The sequence below is a fragment of the Schistocerca gregaria genome, chromosome 4 (genome assembly GCF_023897955.1).
Source record: "Schistocerca gregaria isolate iqSchGreg1 chromosome 4, iqSchGreg1.2, whole genome shotgun sequence".
NCBI classification, from domain to species: domain Eukaryota; kingdom Metazoa; phylum Arthropoda; class Insecta; order Orthoptera; family Acrididae; genus Schistocerca; species Schistocerca gregaria.
This window is the reverse complement of record NC_064923.1, coordinates 351380899-351401998: the sequence shown is the minus strand read 5'-3', so window position 1 is coordinate 351401998 and position 21100 is coordinate 351380899. Positions and strand designations below refer to the sequence as shown.

The following is a 21100-nucleotide window of genomic DNA, read 5'->3' as shown; positions in this document are numbered from 1 at the left end:
CGTCAGTGGATGCTGATATGGAGGGGCATGTGGTCAGCACACCGCTCTCCCGGTCATATGTCAGTTTCCGAGATCATAGCCGCTACTTCTCAATCAAGTAGATCCTCAGTTTGTCTCACAAGGGCTGAGTGTACCCCGCTTGCCAACAGCGCTCGGCAGACCGGATGGTCACCCATCCAAATGCTAGCCCAGACCGACAGCGCTTAACTTCGGTGATCTGGCGGGAACCGGTGTTACCACTGCGGAAAGGCCGTTGGTTTAAGTTTAATATGTAATATTTTGATCCAAGCGTCGTCGAGTCGGGGCAACGCTTGGTTTTTTTTTTTTTTTTTTTTTTTTTTTTTTTAAAAAAAGAAGTTAACAGCAGCTATCCTTTCTGCGGCAGCATACTTTCATAATTCTGGGTATAAGTCTCTTCTGTTTGGTGGCATCTCTTCCAATCCTTCTCGTCCCGTATCCACACCTCAAAATAGCTAGTGAAACTATAAATACGTGTTATGTAAAATGTGTAAATCAGTCCTTCTTATTACTCTCACACTGTAAAGAAAAGAGTTACGTATTTCTTTTATATCGTATTTTACGTACTTACGTACGAACTTAATTTCTTGCATTAATCTATACGCGATGCCTAATTCCTGCAGTCGTCTGATGACAGCGTACTAACTCACCCTTGACTAAACGGTGAGAGCGAGTGTGCGGCGCGCGGGCCGTGACAGATGCGGTGACCCGAAGGGACAGCCGGATGAAGGCAGGCGTTGTTGGCGGTTGTGTCTCAATTGGGAATTTTTCTTAGTAAATTAATTAAAATTCAGACTGAACGACCTGATATCCTTGTTATGATATTTACCTACGTTGCCCTAAGCAGCTTACTTGTATTTAAGTATCGTACTTCATTTTTACACGTATTCTGTTTTTGTTTACTTATTGGATTCTCGACACGACGGCGCTTGGATAAAAATAGAGGTCTTTTTGCGTCTGAGTTTTTTAAATTTTTGATTTAAGTTTCCTTTCATGCTTTTTAAACTTTATATTTTACAAGTAGACACGTTACTATCGACACTCTATTCCCTCATTCACACAAGTATTTTCCGGGTCGAAACGCGAAATTGCGAACGCGAGATCTTTTTCACTTATGCGATTTACGTTTTTCTTTTTTTAATTGACACATATATACATTGCCTATGTTTACGTATATATTTAGCTAATGGTGCTAACGTATGCAATAAGCAGTGATGATAATTCTAATCAGTTAATCAAGTAGGAAGAAAGTGGATTGCGATTTCCCTCTCTTGCAGTAGGGTACCTAAACTGTTAGTGTAAAATCATTTGATTCAGTACTCAATTGTAAACCTCAAAAAGAACTACAAAAAAGTCTCTGCGAGAGCGTATGTGTATCTTTGACAGTGGATTCACAATCAATTTTTCTGCTTTGTAAGTGCTGAAACGGGCGACTTCAGAACACAAAAATCATCGTTGTTGGTCAAAGGTAAAAGATAAACATGCGTTCTCGCGGACTTTTATTTAGATCTTTTTAGCTCCACTATCTGATATTAAGTAACTTCACGTAGCTCTTATGTATTAAGGAGCAGGAGAGCACGCTGATAGAAAACATTTTTATTTACTTTATCTGATGAAATTTAAAAGACTGAACACACTACCACGGAACATACCTAAGAACAATACAGGTTCAACCAGCTTTCAGATTTAAAAAAAAAACTGTATTGAAATCGGACCTTTAGTTTGAGGGCTATGATGTCTGAGATGAACAAACAAAAACCGAATACGAGAGATGGAATGCTTGGACGCTTGGACGCTGCCCTCATTTGTAAATGCGTAGATGCATTCAGACAAGCAACACAATATGTTCTATGCAAAATGCACAAATGCACCGAAGTTGGCAATAGGATATTCGAACATCTTCTGAACTATACAACAGCTGCAATGCGGCGTGTACTATAATGCTTAGACACGATTTAGGGAAATCACGGAAAACGTAAATCAGGATGGCCGGCGAGTTTGAACAGTCGTCCTCCCGAATGCGAGTCCAGTGTGCTAACCACTGCGCCACGTCGCTCGGTAACGGGCTAGTTTGATGGCACAAAGACATCCGAGCAACGAGATTGAAAGGAATGAGGTAGGCTGGGCTACAATAAAACAAGAAGCTGAGTGTGGGTGACACATAAGTGCCCGCCGCTAGCCGAAAAACAAATGTTGACATCTTGAAGGATGTCAGCGTTAAAAATCATGATAGAAGACGTAATGAATCGAAGAGAGAGACAGCTAGGAGCATATTACGAAATGCGTCCTCTCGCACTTGTGAAGAGGGAACTAATGGCAGAATGCAGCAGTTATGCTGAAATTAAGACGATAACTGAGAAGCGTCAGGGCTGAAGAACAGCATGAAACATAGCTTAGGACTGACGTGCAGAATAACGATATGTAATATCGGCCCGTTATTTTTGTCTGTCTTACACAAGACTTGAAACGACAGTTAAGAGTGAAATTCATGTTTCCTTGACTGCCGCTATAATCACTGGATCCTGCAGGATTACTGTAATTGCCTACAGCGATATTTCAGTTGGTAGCCGAAGCTACAGGCATGGGCCGTTTCATTGATTCACTTTACCTCTGGCTCTTCCCCTTGCTGCCAACGGTGGTCGGGAGATGAGGTACTGGCAGAAGTAAAGCTGTGCGGGCGGTTTGTGAGGCGTGCTTAGATGACTCAGGCGGATGAGCACTTGCCGGCGAAAGAAATAAAAAAGTTCCAGGTTCCAGGTTCCAGTCGGCACACAATTTTAATCTGTTAGGAAGTTCCAATGGAAGGATGAAACATTCAACCTGTCCCGGAGTTATACTTTGTTTGCTGGATCGGAGGAGCACTGTATATCTGTAGATTCGCGTCCTTGCCGTGAACACAGTCTTGAATTCAGAAGTAAAATTGTAGAAATAGAATCTGTGCGTTTATGGAATAGCTCAGAGACATGTAAAACAACAGTCATTGCTGTTAACAGGAAATTTGAGATCTGGTAATTGGAAACCGGAAACTATGTTTATTAATCGCGTAATATGGATCCAAAATGAGTATTGTTGAAATCCTGAGAAAAATGTCGACCATACTAAGAGGAGCAATCTCCAACTACGGAACAAAAATGCACGGTGCTGAACCATCTGCTGTATATCTCCCACGCTAATCTCAGATATTGCGTTACGATTCATGTCCTGACTACAGCATTCGAGTGATATCCTGACCTTATAACAAGTGAGGTGTAAGTGACTTTAGCACGCGGCAGAACAAATTTTATAATTTCTGCCCAAAATAGTTCTGTCCGTCAGTGTTGACTCTTGTCCATAAGTGCAAGTCTAGGGATGTTTCGTCCCTCAAACTTTCCAAACAAATTGACATATACACCTGCACCTACACTCCTCATTCAGGTTTTCTGACCATATCTATCAGACTTAAACATGGGCCTGAAAGAGTTCCGTATTTTTGTATTATCCGTGGCGTTGTCATGCGAGCCTGATAAGGACTCAAATACTGAAATGTTGTAGTATAGGCGCCGCTGACGTATATTGCTTATCTTACTTGCGCACGGCACTTTCCCAGAACCCTCCCAAAAAATCTAACACATTCTGATTTACACTATTCCGCCTCAATATTTAAATGGTATGAAGTGCTCGAAAGGCTTACCACCAATCTTGAAATTGAATACTGTCGACACCTTAGTTTTTGGCTGGCATTGTCTTGCAAAATGGGTCAAATGGCTCTGAGCACTATGAAAGTTAACATCTGAGGTCATCAGTCCCCTATAACTTAGAACTACTTAAACCTAACTAACCTAAGAACATCACACACATCCATAGCAGAGGCAGGATTCGAACCTGAGACCGTAGTGGTCGCGCGGTCCCAGACTGTAGCGCCTAGAACCGCTCGGCCACCCCGGCCGGCCCATTGTCTTGCAGTTCTCCATAGTTCAACAGAGCTATCATTCACTACACCATACCACTTTAGTTGTTCTGTATTTCCTTACACTCCGAGAGCAACGACACTTTCATGTAGACAGCAGTATAGTCAGCTATTACTCAGGGTAATTCTGACCATATATGATAAATCCTTTATGTACAGATTGGTTATAATTACATTTTCGCTGCTTGAGCCAGTGTAAACGGAAAATGGTTTACCGTATGGCTACCCAACTTTATAGGAATATTGTTCAGACTGCGTTGTAGTTTTAGTGCCATGAGTTGCCGATACCGGCACGGTGACGTAGGGTTGGAACACAAGCAACACCATGTGTTACAGCTGCAGACAACGTGGGGTCTGGACAAGCTGTTTTATCTCAGCCATATTAATAGTACTTCTGCTCCTCGCGATTATAGACGCGTTACATGAATACGGGGAGGTTTTCTTTCTGCACTGGAGTTGAAGAACATGATTCAAAATTTCAAATTAACTGAAGATTTGTGGAATTGCTCCTCGAAGAGACCGACGACCAGTAGCGCCACAAGTTGTTGGAGAAGTTACTGTAGCCGTCATTGAGAATGCTGGACGCTGCGTGGAGGCTAAAGATGAGGAGAGCAAGGGAGGCAGCCAATGATGGTCGTCACACGGAGCAACGTTTGTAGCATCTAAAGTAAACACAGTACCCAATTAAAAAATGTTAACCATTCATATTGAAGTTAAAATGCGTTTCTCTCAACGGTTTATTCGTTATTTCTTTTCCGTATTTGCTTACAAATGTTTCCACAAAGATTCATTGTCCTATGATCACTCGTTTTTCATGGAGGCCCTTACAAGTTTCGAAAGTTTAAATATAACTACTCTGCATATAGAGATCGTTGGTACTTTCATTATGCTCCTTTAGGGACCACTTTGCGACTTTCGAACTCACAGTTCTTTCAGTTAAAAATCTCTTAACCAAAACACACGTTTGCGAAGACACTGTTGTAGGGAAGCAGCCTACTCCCGCCATATAGAATTCATATGCTGTCCATTGTGTGCCAGCCTAGTCCACTGTAACTAGCTATGACGTCACGAATGTTGCACAATACCTTAAAAGTAAAGTAAATAATCTGAAAAGTTGATAGCATGTCAGGACTGATGCTAAAATAATAATGTGTTAAGTTTCAGTTTGGTAACAGTTTTCGATAGTTGGACATTTTACTTAAAAATCATCGGCGCAACAGGAAGGAGCTAGAAACTTCAAATTTTATATTCGGATTTCTTTTTCACTGTAATTTAATGGAAACAGCATTCTGGATATAACAAAGTAATATTTTGGTTGAAATTCTTGATTTTCTGTTTTCGTGTCCTAAAAGTACAAAAGGTAGATAGAATAAGTAAGTGATTATATAAAGCTAGGATGTTTAGATTTAGGTAGAATGGAGATACGCTATAATAACAAAGATGTGAGAAGTTTCAAAAAGGTAGCTATAAAACTATAGCTGTAGCGTCTCTCCAAAGGGAAGTTCAGAGCTCATGTATCGCGTGCAGTACAACTAAAAGAATTCTCTCGCCAAAATTATTTAACCTAGCCACATTAGAATTTTATTATACATACTTACCTGTGTGCTGATTGCACAATTAAATTGAGAGCTTCATTGGCCTTCAGTGAATGAATCAATTAATTATTTAGTAACTTGGTGTTTTGCTAGCCCCTGCGGCTAGTCAGTAAGGCAAATGTTGTGAGCTGCGCCTTCAGCTTCCTGCACCACGGCTACATAAATAAGAGCGTGCGAGCTAGAGTAAGGCCCCAGCTCTCTTCTAGATTCGTATCAGCGTGCACTTCGTCTCAGAAGTCGCATTGCGTTTGTGCAGTTGCCAGGAACAGCCTTGGATGCCGTATTACTTAACCCGATATGCACTTAACAGTGAGAGCGCATTGGGGTAAAGTGTTAATTACAAAGCGACTCCAGTGATTTAGTCTCAGTTAGCGTATGTCGTATTTTCACGTGTCGCCGCCGGACAGATCTTCTATCATCACTAGCATGACGTTTGATGAGTATTAACGTCATATTTTGGCGAACATTCACTATGAATATTTATATCGATAAGTTATTGAACAGTTTTGTTATCTATGGATAGCAAGATCCGCACAATAGACTCTGAACAGCTCTGATAATGCAATAGCTGATAAGGGTAATCATTTGTCTGGAAATTTATGCTTTATCGTTTTCAGAATATAGTGACAACTGTTGTAGTAAACTGCATTTTCTATGAATCCCAGACATAATCTTAAATCCTCAGAGTAATGAACTTCAATAATCAACAACTTTTCTTCTCCATCAGAGTGGGCACAGTGAACTGTAATTACAGGCATCACGTTTTTGCTAATCACTTTCTGGTTGCCAACATTGTAGTTAGGGAGCCTGTGTTGAGAATGGCATACAAAGAATAGAAATAAAAACTATTTTCCACCTTCTGCACCACACTGTGTCTCACAGTATCTTGTTTTCCTGCCATTAATGTAGTACATTAGTGAATGCCATTCCAACAGCGCTGTTGTTTACGTCTGACCAGCTCTTCAGCTGTTCTAACGTAAAAACAAAGCGCTGTTCCAGTCATGTGTTCCGTGCACCATCCAATATTGTTTGGAGGCTGTAGTAGTTGTGATCTTCAGTACGAAGACAGGTTTTATGCAAATTTTCAAGCCAACTGTTCCTATGTAAGCTCAATCTAAAAAGTATTGGCTGCAAACGTTATTCTTCCTGTCTACAGTTTTGCGTGACACAGATGGACAAAGTGTGCCATAAATTTATTTTTACCGTAATTCAGTACCTTCTCATTAATTACTTGATCTGCTCATCTGATCTTCAGCGTTCTTCTGTAGCATCACATTTCAAAGGCTTCTATTATTTTCTTGTGGGAACTGCTTAGCGCTCTAGATTCACTTCCGTACAAGGCTACAATCTACACCTATACATTCAGAAAAGCCTTCCTAACACTTACATTTACACTTCATTGGAGACTAAGGTGTAATATAGGTATCACGTGAAACATAAGTATTAATGCAGAACCAGTATCAAATAGTCTTTGCATTCAGTCATGCTGTGAATAAGACGTAACAATTGCCTCTGGTTGCAGTTATTGCTAAGCAAAAAGATTTATCCACGTATAACAGTGGGCAGGGCCATTAGTTGGTTGGTTAGTTAGTAACATGTTCCATGGATCATTTTTCGTGATAGATCCTAACGGTGTGGAAGGAGTCATTGTACATTCACATCGCAAATTAATTTGTACACACGGTTACATTCCGAACATTCCATTTTTTCAAAAAGGAAAAAAAAAGATGTACTGAAGTAACTTAGTAATTCCTACCCACTACCTTTTACACATTGCAGTAATAGAAATTCTTCTGTGGAATAGAAGGATAAACGTTCTCAGTTTGTTATCAAATTTTACATTACTCTCTGTTAGACATTTTATATCACTGGGACAACATCAAAAAGTTTCATTGCAGCACTGTGCACCCCTTTTTATTCTAAATACAACCTTAATCTGTAGTAATGAATATCATTTTTATTTCTTGTATTCTAAATATTTACCTCACTGTTCCTCTTGAAGTGTAGTGGATTATTTACAACAAACGTTATGAGGGAATAAATACACTGCGAAGTAGTAGTCAGAATTCCTAACTTCTTAAATAGATGTCTACAAGATGATCAGGCTTGAGCACCGCATATTATTCTCACAGCACCTTTTTGGGCAATGAAGACTTCCTTTCTTAAACATGAGTTACTCCAGAACATTATTCCATATGACATTAATGAATGAACATATGCATAATATGTCAAAATACTGAGTTGTCTCTCCCCAAAGTTTGCCGAGATGATAAGCGCTAATTTGGCTGAACTAAGTTGTTTTAGGAGTTCGAAAATGTGTTTTCTCCAATTTAAATTCTCATCATTATGAACCCCTATGAATTTTGAAATTTGCATCCTATTTATTATTTCCTTATAGTGCGTTATACCTATCATTGGTTTAGTACCTCTACATGTGCAGAACTGAATATGTTGGGTGTTTCTAAAATCGAAGGCGAGACGATTTGCAGAAAATCAAATAGATAATACTTCTTCGATCGAGCACTAAACGCGACTCACGGAAACAATAAGAACTGCACTGGTGAAAACAATTACGAAAGCAGTAAGTTTGCCCTCTCACGTGCAGGGAAGAAAGTTGTGTCTGGAACAGTTTCAAATATGACCATTCACTGTAGCGAAACGGTGATGAAAAAATCGTTCTAGTCAATTGAACTAAGCACTTAGTGTGTGCGGTGCTTCTTACATATTGCTGCTAAATAAGTCTGTGGTATTTTGTGGCAGATCGATGCATTTATAGGTTTGCGGTGTTCCAGTTCTCTTGATTTACCTGAAACTGTGTACTGGCGTACGGCTGGTTGGACTGATGAATGTCCTTCGTCGTAACTTCGTATATATCGTTGTTTGTACGCCAGTCCACAGTCGTTTAATGGCCTTTGAAGGACACACTAACGGCATTTGGTATCTCAGGCTGTGTTTGACCGTCTTCATTCGTGCTTCTGCATCCCAGTCCTGATGTACAAGAATGATCTTGTAGGAAACATCTTCCCAAATAAGTCTAAAGCTCGATCGAGTTCTTGCAAAAGCAGGCGAACGACATGGCGGATATGAATTAATTCTACTGCTCCAAATAAAATAAAAGTAATATAATGTAAGTGGATTTTTTTGGGGCATCATATTTGTCGTTGCCCGTAAAAATTATTTATTTCACAATTGCAATTTCGACTTTTGGTCCTTTTTCAAGCGGTAAGGAAAAAAGATTTACTTCAGCTCATGTCAGACTTTAAAATCCTCCTAGATGTGTGCCATCGTCAGCGCAGTGAAAAGGAATAGTTTTGAGGATGACATGACCTGAAACAAAATATTTTGCAGAACCACAAGAAAATGGCAGAGAAGTCGAAATTTCAGTTGTGAAATAAATAGTTTCTACAGTCAACGGCGAATATAGTGTCCTTTAAAAGTTTCTGGATGACTGTGAACCCCGACCATGAGAAGTGTATTATTACACAGTAATTAGCGACACTGTGTAACTACTGTGTATTTGAAGCAAACTGCAGGAAACGATGTCGGGTGGAAGATTACGTTGCCCGTATTGGGAAAGGGAAATAACAGATGAAATTATTTCTTGGATTTGCACTTCGAAGTCTACTTAATCTGCATACTAGTGTGCTTACCCAGAACGTCCTTATGTCGACTTTTATTTCGGTATTTTGAACTATAATTACAGAAAATCAGGAAGCTTGAATTTATTACATAGGTGAGGGAAGGGAAGACAAGTTATGATGGGAATAGGTGCTTTGAGATATTACACTGACGTTCAATGATTTCTCGTGAATCAAGTTGGAAGATAGACTTGATTTCTTTGTGAAAACTGTTCTAACAATCTTCGCAATCGAACACTTGTCTCAGAACATACGGATTAGCAATACTGCAAACAACTTGATGCCATGCTGATATGAAGTGCTTTCCATCATGTAGGGTTGCAGTAACTGCATGATTGTTTATGCCCCCTCCCGTATTCTTTTATTCGGTAGAACATGCAGTTTCGTACATGACCTACAGTAGGAGTCAAAATTTTATAATACATAATCGGAGAACAGCGATCTAATTGTGATAAAATTATTTAAAAGCGGTCTTGATATAGCAGCGCAGGCCGCGGTGGTCTAGCGGTTAAGGCGCTCTGTCCGGAACCGCGTGACTGCTACGGTCGCAGGTTCGAACCCTCCCTTGGGCATGGATGTCTGTGATGTCCTTAGGTTAGTTAGGTTTAAGTAGTTCTAAGTTCTAGGGGACTGATGACCACAGCAGTTAAGTCCCATAGTGCTAAGAGCCATTTGAACCATTTTTTTTTATATCGCAGCCGATGTTAAATTCTGACAGGTTTCGGCCTTTTAGTTACGGACCATCATCAGAGTTTGCACCATCTGGATGACGACTCTGGCGCCTCACCCACTGGGGATGCATCAGTCACTGTGAGTCACTGAGGTAGTGTCAACTATCCGATTTTTCACGCAGTTCAATTTTGAACCCAAATTATGAACGAGTAGTGGTTGTTGTCGAACATAATGCCTGCATGAACTACGAAAATGCTGCATCTGCAGTGAGTAATAAACTTATAAATCATTGTCTCTACCGGATTCTTAAAGACTCACCTCTGTTATTCCTTTGGGTAATAAGAGAGCAGAGGTTCATACTGACTGACGTATACAACATCAGATGACAGCATTACCATGCAACTTTCATACAAGATCTTAGATATAATTATTCAGTGTCCTTTCTTCTGGACTCATAATGACATTAATGAGCTGTAGTTAAAAGGAGCACATCCCTTTTGCCACGAACACGGTAGTGTTTCGCCGCGTGCGGATTCTGAAGGCAACCGAAAAGTTTGGGTACTAAGGTGATCCTTGGCTGTCGAAAGCGGTACATACCACACCGTGCTTGTCGTAGCGATATCGAAGACAAGCATCTGACGGCGCTTAATAGGAATGTAAACAGGTGACCTTGAAAACCAGGATAAGGACAGATAGCCGAGATTGAGGCGACCGCTCGAGATAAACGGGAAATCTGGGTTCGAGTCCCGGTACGGCAAAAATTTTCCTGTGTTACCATTAGGTATGGTTTCCATGCCTAATACAGCCCATGTTAAAAATATTCACTATTGCGACAAATTTCGTTAACATCTAAACCTTGTTGACCTTGGAAGTTTACGTTAGTGTTAACACAAACATTCCCAGCGAGATGGGTGTGCCGTCTGGGAGCATTAACACCCCAATGAGCTAGAGAGCTACGGAAACTAGTATTGACCATCACGCTTCCCTCAGAGACAGAAACTGTCCTGTACTGATGAACGTGTTTACAGTAATGAAACTTAAACAAGGTTTACTCGAAAAAGTATTTCCATTCTATGCAGTCAATAGCTTACAGTGAGAGGCTGATAAATTGAAATCTATTAACAGGAAGAGCCAAGAGCCTTTCCGTAGTGGTAAAAGCGGTTCCCGTTAGATCACCGAAACTACCAAGCACCGTCAGGGTAACCAAGCACTTGGATGGGTGACCATTCGGGTCTGCCGAGCGCTGTTGGCAAGCGGGCTGCACTCAGCCCTTGTGAGGCAAACTGAGGAGCTACTTGACTGAGAAGTAATGGCTCCAATCAAGAAAACTGCCAAAGGCCGAGAGAGCGGTGTGCTGACCACATGCCCCTACACATCCACATCCAGTGGCGACTATCGGTAGAGAATGACATGACAGTTGGTGGATTCCGTTGGGCCTTCCAAGAACTATTCGGACTGAGGTTTCTTTTTTTACTAACAGAAAAAATGTCGTCACCCTATTTGTCGAGACAAGACTTCATTAAGTAGCAATCTTAATGAATACTAAAAGGCTTGGAGAATATCAAATTAAAGTTTAGAGATGCCAGAATATAATGGACATTGAATGACGAATCTTGCTGAAGATACAGATAGCCGTACCACGAATGCAGCCACAACGGAGGGGTACCTGTTGAGAGGTCAGACAGATATCTGGAACCTGAAGAGGGGGAACGGTCTTTTAGTCAATTGGTATTCAGAACAGTCGATTGCGTAATGAAACTGCGGAAGTTTTTTCTCGACGATTCTATATGTTCTTTAGCGAGCTGAAGCCGAATTTCAAGTTTGATGCCTTGCCGAACGACGCCATCACAGCGACAAACGCCAAATTTTAGCACTTTCTTCGGCTTTTCGATTGTATCTCGAAAATTATACATTTTAAAAAAATGACTACTCCGCAAAAAACGAGGTGTGAGTTGTCATTTGGATGTAAGACGCAGAAGGCGTTCTTCGTAATTCTCGCTTTACTCCCTCCCCCTTTGTGAGACAATTGATAGTCACAGACGTTTCTTGTAGGAAAAGTTAATGTGCTTTCGTGTGATGTAGGGGATTTGTTGACAACTTATATATTCTTAGAGTTGTAGGCGGTGGGAATGGGTGATTTTGACGTCTCCGCAGAACAGCCAAGAAATCACTGCTCTCAGTGACCTCCAGCACCGATACCGTCCGTCATAAAATCAATCCTGACTAGAATATTTTGTTTCTCTGCCTCGTGATGATTGGGTGTTGTGTGATGCCCTTAGGTTGGTTAGGTTTAAGTAATTCTAAGTTCTAGGGCACTGATGACCATAGATGTTAAGTCCCATAGTGTTAAGAGCCATTTGAAACCATTAGAATATTTTGTAGGAAATTTTGTCTACTTTAAATTTCGACTGAATGGTCATCTTCGAAGAACGTATAGTTTTCAAGATGTACGCGGAAAGCTGAAGAAAGTGCTGTAATTTCGAGGTCTGTTGTGCGTTCAAAACCGATTCGGCCAACCAAAGGGAGCCATAAACAAATGCTGTCCAAAGTAAAGGGATGTCAGAAGATCATCTAAATTGATATCATCTGATGCAGAATCCATTCTATCCATCCAAGGCGCAGGAAAACGTTAGAAAACTATAGACAACGTTTTTGTTGCTACTTCGATACTAGAGGAGCATTGCGTTAGTAAAAGGGTAAATGGCCTTTCCGGTAGTAGTGCAAAAGCCTTTAAAACTAAAAGGATTTTGCTCTTACATGTGTTTAATAAAGCTACAAACTAATAAAATCTTTTCAGACTTCTAGCCGCGTCAAATGGTTAAAATCCCATGAGCTTACGACCCAACTCTCCTCGGCCATTGTCAAATGGTAAATGACGATTACAAACTATTTATAAATTTTAATCCAGATACTTTTTAAACCTCATTAAAAATTAAAATGGCTGTATGTTTTCAATGCTTCCAACATAGACGATAAATATGTTTTTCTCAACACTCTTCTCGTGGTCTTTGAAAGCTACTTCCCGTTAGACTGTTTAAAACAGGGTAATGGCACTAAAATGCAACCTGAATGGCTGAAAAATTGGCAATTATTACAAAACGTTAGAAATTGTCACAATGGAGCTGCAGTAGCTAATTGCAAACAGTACTGTAAAGTTTTTAAGAGTGTCATTTGAAGGAAAAAAGTAAGTGATATGCAAATAGAATAGCTAATTGCCACGGGTCGTGAGTCGAGCTTGGGTAGCTCAGTTGGTACAGCACCTGCCCGCGAAAGGCAAAGGTCCCGAGTTCGAGTCTCGGTCCGGCACACAGTTGTAATCTGCCAGGAAGTTTCAAAACCAGCGCACACTCCGCTACAGACTGAAAATTTCATTCTAAAAATATTGTTTCTCCAGGTAATCATATAACACTCTCAGAAAATGGCTTTCCAAGACTGCTATCTGAAATGGACCTCCTTGGTACTAAAAAGAGTGAGAGTGGATCAATAATTAAACTGATGAAACTAGGGAATGGTCTGTTTACTGCACGTTTGAAGTACTCAAGTGTAACCACTGTAAAAAGAAAAATCCGTATACGCGCAAATAGGACTCGAGCGCCGAGCCTTCAGTACAGACTTAATTAAGTATACAGAGAGTTCATGCATACCAGGAATCGACAGTTTCGAAGATTTTTACCTGTTATCGATATCAGTATTAAAAAGAAGTCAAAGTATGAAACACAAATGGGCGTATCTTTTTGTTGCGTTGTCATAGAAGTTTAATGTTTTACACGGCCAAGAGACAGCAGACCTTACGATGTGACACAAATTTCAACTTGATACGCCTACCCATTCCAGCGAAAAATGGTGATTAATAGTTAGACAACCACACAGACAGATACATAGAAAACCAAATGTAGAACAAAGTGATCCTATAACAGTTCGAGGTACGGAACCCTATAATGTATCAAAGGATAATTAAGATATTTGCAGATCTATTTATGTGACATCGCTGTTTGCTAAAGTTATTGAAAAGGCTGTGTATGTATATGGGCAACTGATCATTTTGGTGTCCATAATTTGCTGTCAGACATTCAGTTTGGTTTTAGAAGTGGTTTAACAACTGAAAATACTATATTCTCTTTTCTCTGTGAGTTACCAGATGGATTAAACAAAAAGTTGCGAACACTAGAGGTCATCCACGATTTAACTAACGCGTTTTATTATGTTGATCACAAAATATTAGAAGATGGACCATTATGGAATGAGAGGAGTAGCTCGTCTCACACTAGAAGAATAGACAGCAAAGGTGATTATCCACAGTAGTAATACTGACTCTGACACAGAGTCTGACTGGGGTACAGTTAAGTGAAGGGCTCTTAGGGGTCGGTGCTGGGACCACAACTGTATTTTACGTTTATAAATGATATGTCTTCTAATATGACAGGTAATTCTAAAATAAAGAGTTATTCTAAATGATGGGTCCATTTTTAAAAATTCTTATGTACTCAAGTACAAATCGAAAATGAACGAGCTTTATAACAATGAAAAGAGGAAGTTTCAAAGTTTTTAGTGGGAGGCGGTGATGGTTTCAGAGTGGCCGCTAGAGTTCGCGCGGCAATGGGGTCGTCATTCCGTTTCACTGTCAGTCTTGAGTGAAATGGCGATCGTGGAGCACAAGGTTTTCTGCGGCAATGAGTTCGCGAAAAATGAGTCATAAATTGCAGTGCAGTGGACATTTCGTACCAAATTCAGTACTCAACCACCATCTCGCAAGAGCATTAGCCTTTGGTTTAAGCAATTTAAACAGACTAGGAGTGTGTGCAAAGGAAGAATCACAGGCCGACCGCGTGTGTCATAGGGCGATGTCCAACGGATTCAAGAATGATTTGTGTACAGTCCCTGTAAGTCTACCAATAGAGCCAGTCGAGAACTTTGAATACTCCCACCAACTGTGTTGAATGTTCTGAGACGACGTTTGATGTACAAGCCCTACCGATTACAGCTTGCAAAGACTCTCAACTACAATGACAAAAGGAAACGCCTCATATTTTGTGGTTTTATGCTACCAAAGACGGAGGATGACGCATTTCTACAGCGGGGAAATTTTACCTATGAAACGACGTTCCATCTTAGTGGAAAAGTCAACAGACACAATGTTCGCATATGAAGATTAGGAAATCCACATTCACCATTAAAACACGTAAGAGACTCTCCGAAGATCATTGCGTTCTGTGCCATATTTCATGCAAAGGTTTATGAACCATTTTTCTTTGCAGAAAGAACAGTAACAGGAATCACGTACCTGGACATGTTGGAACCGTGGCTGTACCCTCAAGTTATGTAAGATTCCCAGGACTTCATTTTCCAACAGTATTGAGCTCCGCCCCATTGGCACTATGATGTATGAGGATTTTTGAGCGACTCCATTCCTCAGTGCTGGATCGGTCGCAGAGGACTTGAGGACCTGGCTCTGCACTTCTGGCCAATGAGACCTCCTGATCTCATTATTTTTTATGGGGTTATGTGAAAAAAGCTGTTTACGCCCCGCCTCTACCAACCACTCTCAATGATCTACGGAACTAGATTACTGCTGCTGTGCTCTCAGTAACAGCAGATATGCTTTCGCGTGTGTAAGACGAGTTTGGCTACCGCCTCGATGTTTTCTGTGCAGCCAACGCTGGCCTCATTGAACATTTATAACATTTATCACATTTATATTTATTAAATAATTATTAAAAACTAATTAATTACAATTTATTACAATTTATTAAATTCATTCAATTGATATCAAACATTATGTAAAAGCTTTGAAACTGCCTCTTTTCTTTTGTATAAAGCTTGTTCATTTTGGATTTGAACTTGAATGAATATGAAGTTTCGAGAATGGGTCCTTCATTCAGAATAACCCTGTATTTCTGTCTGCGTCTGTCACAAGCTTGTCAGTGAAGGTCGTTGAGTCCAACATAGACACTGTATCAAATAGTGCAGCTTGAGACATAAGTTCATGGATAATATGAACGAAGTTGATGCTAAATCACAGTAAGACTCAGTTTCTTACGCACAATTCAACTAAAACTGAGATTTGGATTTCACAAAATGGGCATATGACTAGTGAGCCTGAACAATCCGAATTCCTACATGTTCAGATGGATGGCAATCTGTCATGGAACGACCATATCCATTGTCAGAAAATTGAATGAGACAAATGCCTGCAATAAGTGATAGTCCAACATAGAAATTAGTGTACTTTGGTTATTGTCATTCGCTTATCACATACAGCGCTATATTCTGGAGTAACTCTCCAAATGTTTGGCTGAGAAGCGGACAGTTCGAGTTATGCGTGGTGTAAGTTCGCGAACCTCACGTCGACCAGGAGGCTGGGAATTCTGACATTAGCCTCTAAATACATATTTTTTTTTTCGTGCTGTTTGTTGTTGAGAAGTCAGTTTGCATGTGGATCGCATCTCCTTGACTCTCGTGAAAAAGCGCACTGTATTATGCTGCTTCCATGTATCTAGCCTATTACCAGAATTAAACAGTCTTAGCAGTAATCCCCGCACTTTCAATCCCAAACTGAGGAATTTCCTTAGGAGGCACTGATTTTACTCTGCATGGGAGTTTCTGGAAAAAATTAAGCACATTCCTGCGTACAACTCGGGAGCTTGTCGTTTGCAGAGGATTCGTGTATATTTCATCTGTTATTAATTTCTCATGTTAATTTCAGGTACTGATTCGTCTCATGACCATGCAAAATTACTTCTTAATTTCGTCCTACAGAACTAGAAATGTAAAATAAAAATTATATAAAACTTTTATTGGGAAATTAAATAAAACCTTGATTGTAAAAGCATGGAGAAGGAATTCGATCACGTCCCTCTGAAAGGAAACACTCTGGCATTTTCCTTAACTGATTAATGGAAACTACGGAGAGCCTATATCCGTATAGCTTGGAGAGGATTCAAACCACTGTCCTCTAGAATGTGAGTCCAGTGTCTTATCACTGCGTCATCGAGCTCGGTGAGTGGGTAAAGAAGTGTCGTAAGTAACAGACAACAAGCGGATACTTGTGAATCATTCCATATGACCATGGTGTACGTCCTCCAATTATAGGCCACTGACCCATTAAGCAGTCACATTCGTAGAGAAGATCATGCAAAAATATATCATGCCTACAAGAAGAGCCTATCTGTACACCTCATGTTATCAGAATGAGATTTTCACTCTGCAGCCGAGTTTGCGGTGATATGAGCACTTGTCCGCAAAAGGCAAAGGTCCCGAGTTCGAGTCTCGATCCGGCACACCGTTTTAATCTGCCAGGAAGTTTCATCTCATGTTATATTGGTTGGCAAGAGGGCAGACCTTAGCTTACTGTAGAATATGACAGTATATTTGTTTGATGCTTTCAAAAACTATTGCTAATCGTACGTGTTCGAAGAGATTTCAGGACAGCAGCCGGTCATCGCAAACTTCCACGATATTTCGATTGGACACCTGCCAGTCATCTTCAGATGCCCCATCGAAGACTGACGAAGGAGGTCGTAGGTCGAAAGACAGGCGGATCTATGATTTGGTCCGAAGTGTTAGAGGCTAAGCAGATCCTGTTGTTCCTCCTCGATCTTCTCTGGTTGACGATGGTGAGCCTCTCGTGATGGATTGTTCTGGAGTTGTGCTGGGGTAGAATAAACCATGGCAGCTTGCAAGCTAGAGGGCTGACGAAGACGTTCTCCACTCTGGCTTATACAGGGTGGTCCATTGATCGTGACCGGGCCAAATATGTCACGAAATAACTCTCAAACGAAAAAACTACAAAGAACGAAACTTGTCTAGCTCGAAGGGGGAAACCAGATGGCGCTATAGCTGGCCCGCTAGATGGCGCTGCCATAGGTCAAACGGATATCAACTGCGTTTTAAAAAAAAATAGAAACCCCAATTTTTTATCACGTATTCGTGTAGTACGTAAAGAAATATGAATGTTTTAGTTGGGCCACTTTTTTTCGCTCTGTGATAGATGGCGCTGAAATAGTCACAAACATATGGCTTATAATTTTGGACGAACAGTTGGTAACAGCTACGTTTTTCAAATTAAAATACAGAACGTAGGTACTTTCGAACATTTTATTTCGGTTGTTCCAATGTGATACATGTACCTTGTGAACTTATCATTTTTGAGAACGCATGCTGTTACAGCGTGATAACCTGTAAATACCACATTAGTGCAATAAATGCTCAAAATGATGTCCGTCAACCTCAATGCATTTGGCAATGCGTGTAACTACATTCCTCTCAACAGCGAGTAGTTCGCCTTCCGTAATGTTCGCACATGCAGTGATAATGCGCTGACGCGTGTTGTTAGGCGTTGCCGGTGGATCACGGTAGCAAATATCCTTCAACGTTCCCCACAGAAAGAAACCCGGGGACGTCACATCCGGTGAACGTGCGTGCTTCGACGACCAATCCATCTGTCATGAAATATGCTATTCAGTACCGCTTCAACCACACGTGAGCTATGTGCTGGACATCCATCATGTTGGAAGTACATCGCCATTCTGTCATGCAGTGAAACGTCTTGTAGTAACATCGGTAGAACATTACGCAGGACATCAGCATACATTGCACCATTTAGATTGCCATCGATAAAATGGGGGCCAATTATCCTTTCTCCCATAATGCCACACGATACATTAATCCGCCAAGGTCGCTGATGCTCAACTTTTCGCAGCCATCGTGAATTTTGCGTTGCCCAATAGTACATATTATGCCCGTTTACGTTACCGCTGTTGGGTGAATGACACTTCCTCGCTAAATGGAACGCGTGAAAAAAATCTGTCATCGTCCCGTAATTTCTCTTGTGCTCAGTGGCAGAACTGTACACGACGTTCAAAGTCATCGCCATGCAATTCCTGGTGTATAGAATTATGGTACAGGTTCAATCGATGTTGATGTAGCATTCTCAACACCGACGTTTTCGAGATTCCCGATTCTCGCCCAATTTGTCTGCTACTGATGCCGCGACAGCAGCTAAAACGCCTACTTGGGCATCATGAGTTGTTGCAGATCGTGGTTGACGTTTCACATGTGGCTGAACACTTCTGTTTCCTTAAATAACGTAACCATCCGGCGAACGGTCCGGACACTTGGATGATGTCGTCCAGGATACCGAGCAGCATACACAGCACACGCCCGTTGGGCATTTTAATCACAATAGCCATACATCAACACGATATCGACCTTTTCCACAGTTGGTAAACGGTCCATTTTAACACTGGTAATGTATCACGAAACAAATCTCGTCTGCACTGCCGGAATGTTACGTGCTACCACGTACTTATACTTTGTGACTATTACAGCGCCATCTATCACAAAGCGAAAAAAGTGGTCCAACTAAAAAATTCGTATTTCTTTACGTACTACACGAATATGTAATAAAAATGGAGGGTTCCTATTTTTTTTAAAAAAACGCAGTTAAAATCCGTTTGACCTATGGCAGCGACATCTATCGGGCCAACCATAGCGCCATCTGGTTTCCCCCTTCATGGTAGGCGAGTTTCGCTCTTTGTAGTTTTTTCGTTTGATGCCTATTTCGTGAGATATTTGGCCAGGTCACTATCAATGGACCACCCTGTATAGCGCAATGAGAGTATTTAGGCGCATGCGTTAGAGTCACGGTGACGGAAGGTCCATACTGTTTGGCGGCAGCGCTCTCGATGTGCAAGTGCAAATATCGTGTCTTCAGCGTTACCGCTAGCGGCAGTCATCGGAAAACTCTTGCGTCTTTGTCGGAAACAGTCTATGAGATGATGGGATTTCACGCATTATCCAGCTAGTAGCCGCTGACACGGTTTATTAGATTTTCCGGGATGCGTACTTCAACGGATTCTCTTATAATGGAGCCCCAAAAAGATGTTGCTATGGCCAGAATTAATGTTTTGCCGTACTCCATTTAATGTGCTTTGGAGATACAATGTTCCGCAATTGCAGACTTGTTGGGTTGCAGAAGGCGAGAGCAACGCTTATGTGCTGTCCGACGTTCTTCCGCTTTGCGTGTTGTTTGTCCTATATACGCCATACCACACTGGCAAGGTATTTTGTAAATTCATGTCTTCCGCAATAAAAATTATTCTTCACTGATCCTAGCAGGTCCGAAATCTTAGATGATGAGCGAAATAACACTTTCGCCTGAAAATTACTAAGTACTTTGACTATTTTGAACAAAATTTTTCCAATGAAGGGAAGAAAAGCTAGGGACTTTGCTAGCACGTTCTCCTCTTTCCAGTTCTTGTTTTTGCCTGAGAATGCCCTATCAATTTTCCGGATCAAGTATCCATTGCCTCTGAAATATGCAAGTTCTTTAGGCAAACTCTCTGCATGTGACGCTGTATAGGCCCAGTGCACAAGAGTTTTAAGGAAACTCGTGGTTTGGGATGGATGATGGCAACTCAAAGATTGCAGATACAGATCAGTGTGAGTGGGTTTCCGATAAACAGAATGTCAAAGAGCGCCGTCACTCTTCCGTCTAACCAAAACATCCAGGAATGGAAAACTATCATCTTTCTCTAATCCCATAGTAAATCGAATGGTCTCATGAATATACTTAAGATGATGTAAAGCCTCCATTAACCTATTTTCTCCGTGGGGTCATACTATGAAATTGTTATCCACATACCTCCAAAAACATTGATTTAAGAACCGCAGATTCATGTTCTCTTTCCTCAAAATTCTCCATAAAAATGTTAGCCACCAGGGGAGAAAAGGGGCTGCCCATGATAATGCCGTCAGTCTGGTCAATATATTCTTGGTTTAACATAAAGTAGGTAACTCACTAGAAGATCCGAACTACTTAGGTGGAGAGCTACTAATCTGTTGATAAAATCCGCTGAGTTCCGTATGTGATGCGAACATTTGCCAGCCAATGGTCTCATGGCTAACCCGTCTTTTTGCATATATGTGCAGTTGCCAAAGGAGAAGTAGCCGTAGGAAGACGGAATTGTAAAGAGAGCTATTAGCTCATCAGTTTCATCTTGTACAAGGAAACATTTCTTAGCCAAGTTTTCAGCAATAATTTTTATTTTTTTTTCCATCGGTATATTCGTATAGAGATTTTTCACATTAGTGAAACCAGCCGGCTTGATGGCAGCAATGTTCTATATTGAAGATCATCAGTAAGGGCTTTCCTGTTTTAATTGAAAATTTTTTGTCAAAAACGTAAAACTGACCCTACATCTGCAGTGAAAATTTCTCCATGTGTTTTCAAA

The 21100-nt window shown here is 40.8% G+C and overlaps 1 protein-coding gene and 1 pseudogene across 1 annotated transcript in view; one reads left to right on the top strand and one right to left on the bottom strand.

Annotated features, from left to right (window-relative positions):
- Nucleotides 1-21100, top strand: part of LOC126267721 (methyl farnesoate epoxidase-like) — a 165962-nt gene that overhangs the window by 7182 nt on the left and 137680 nt on the right. The gene's annotated exons all lie outside the window — the stretch shown is intronic.
- Nucleotides 141-258, bottom strand: LOC126268301 (5S ribosomal RNA; annotated as a pseudogene).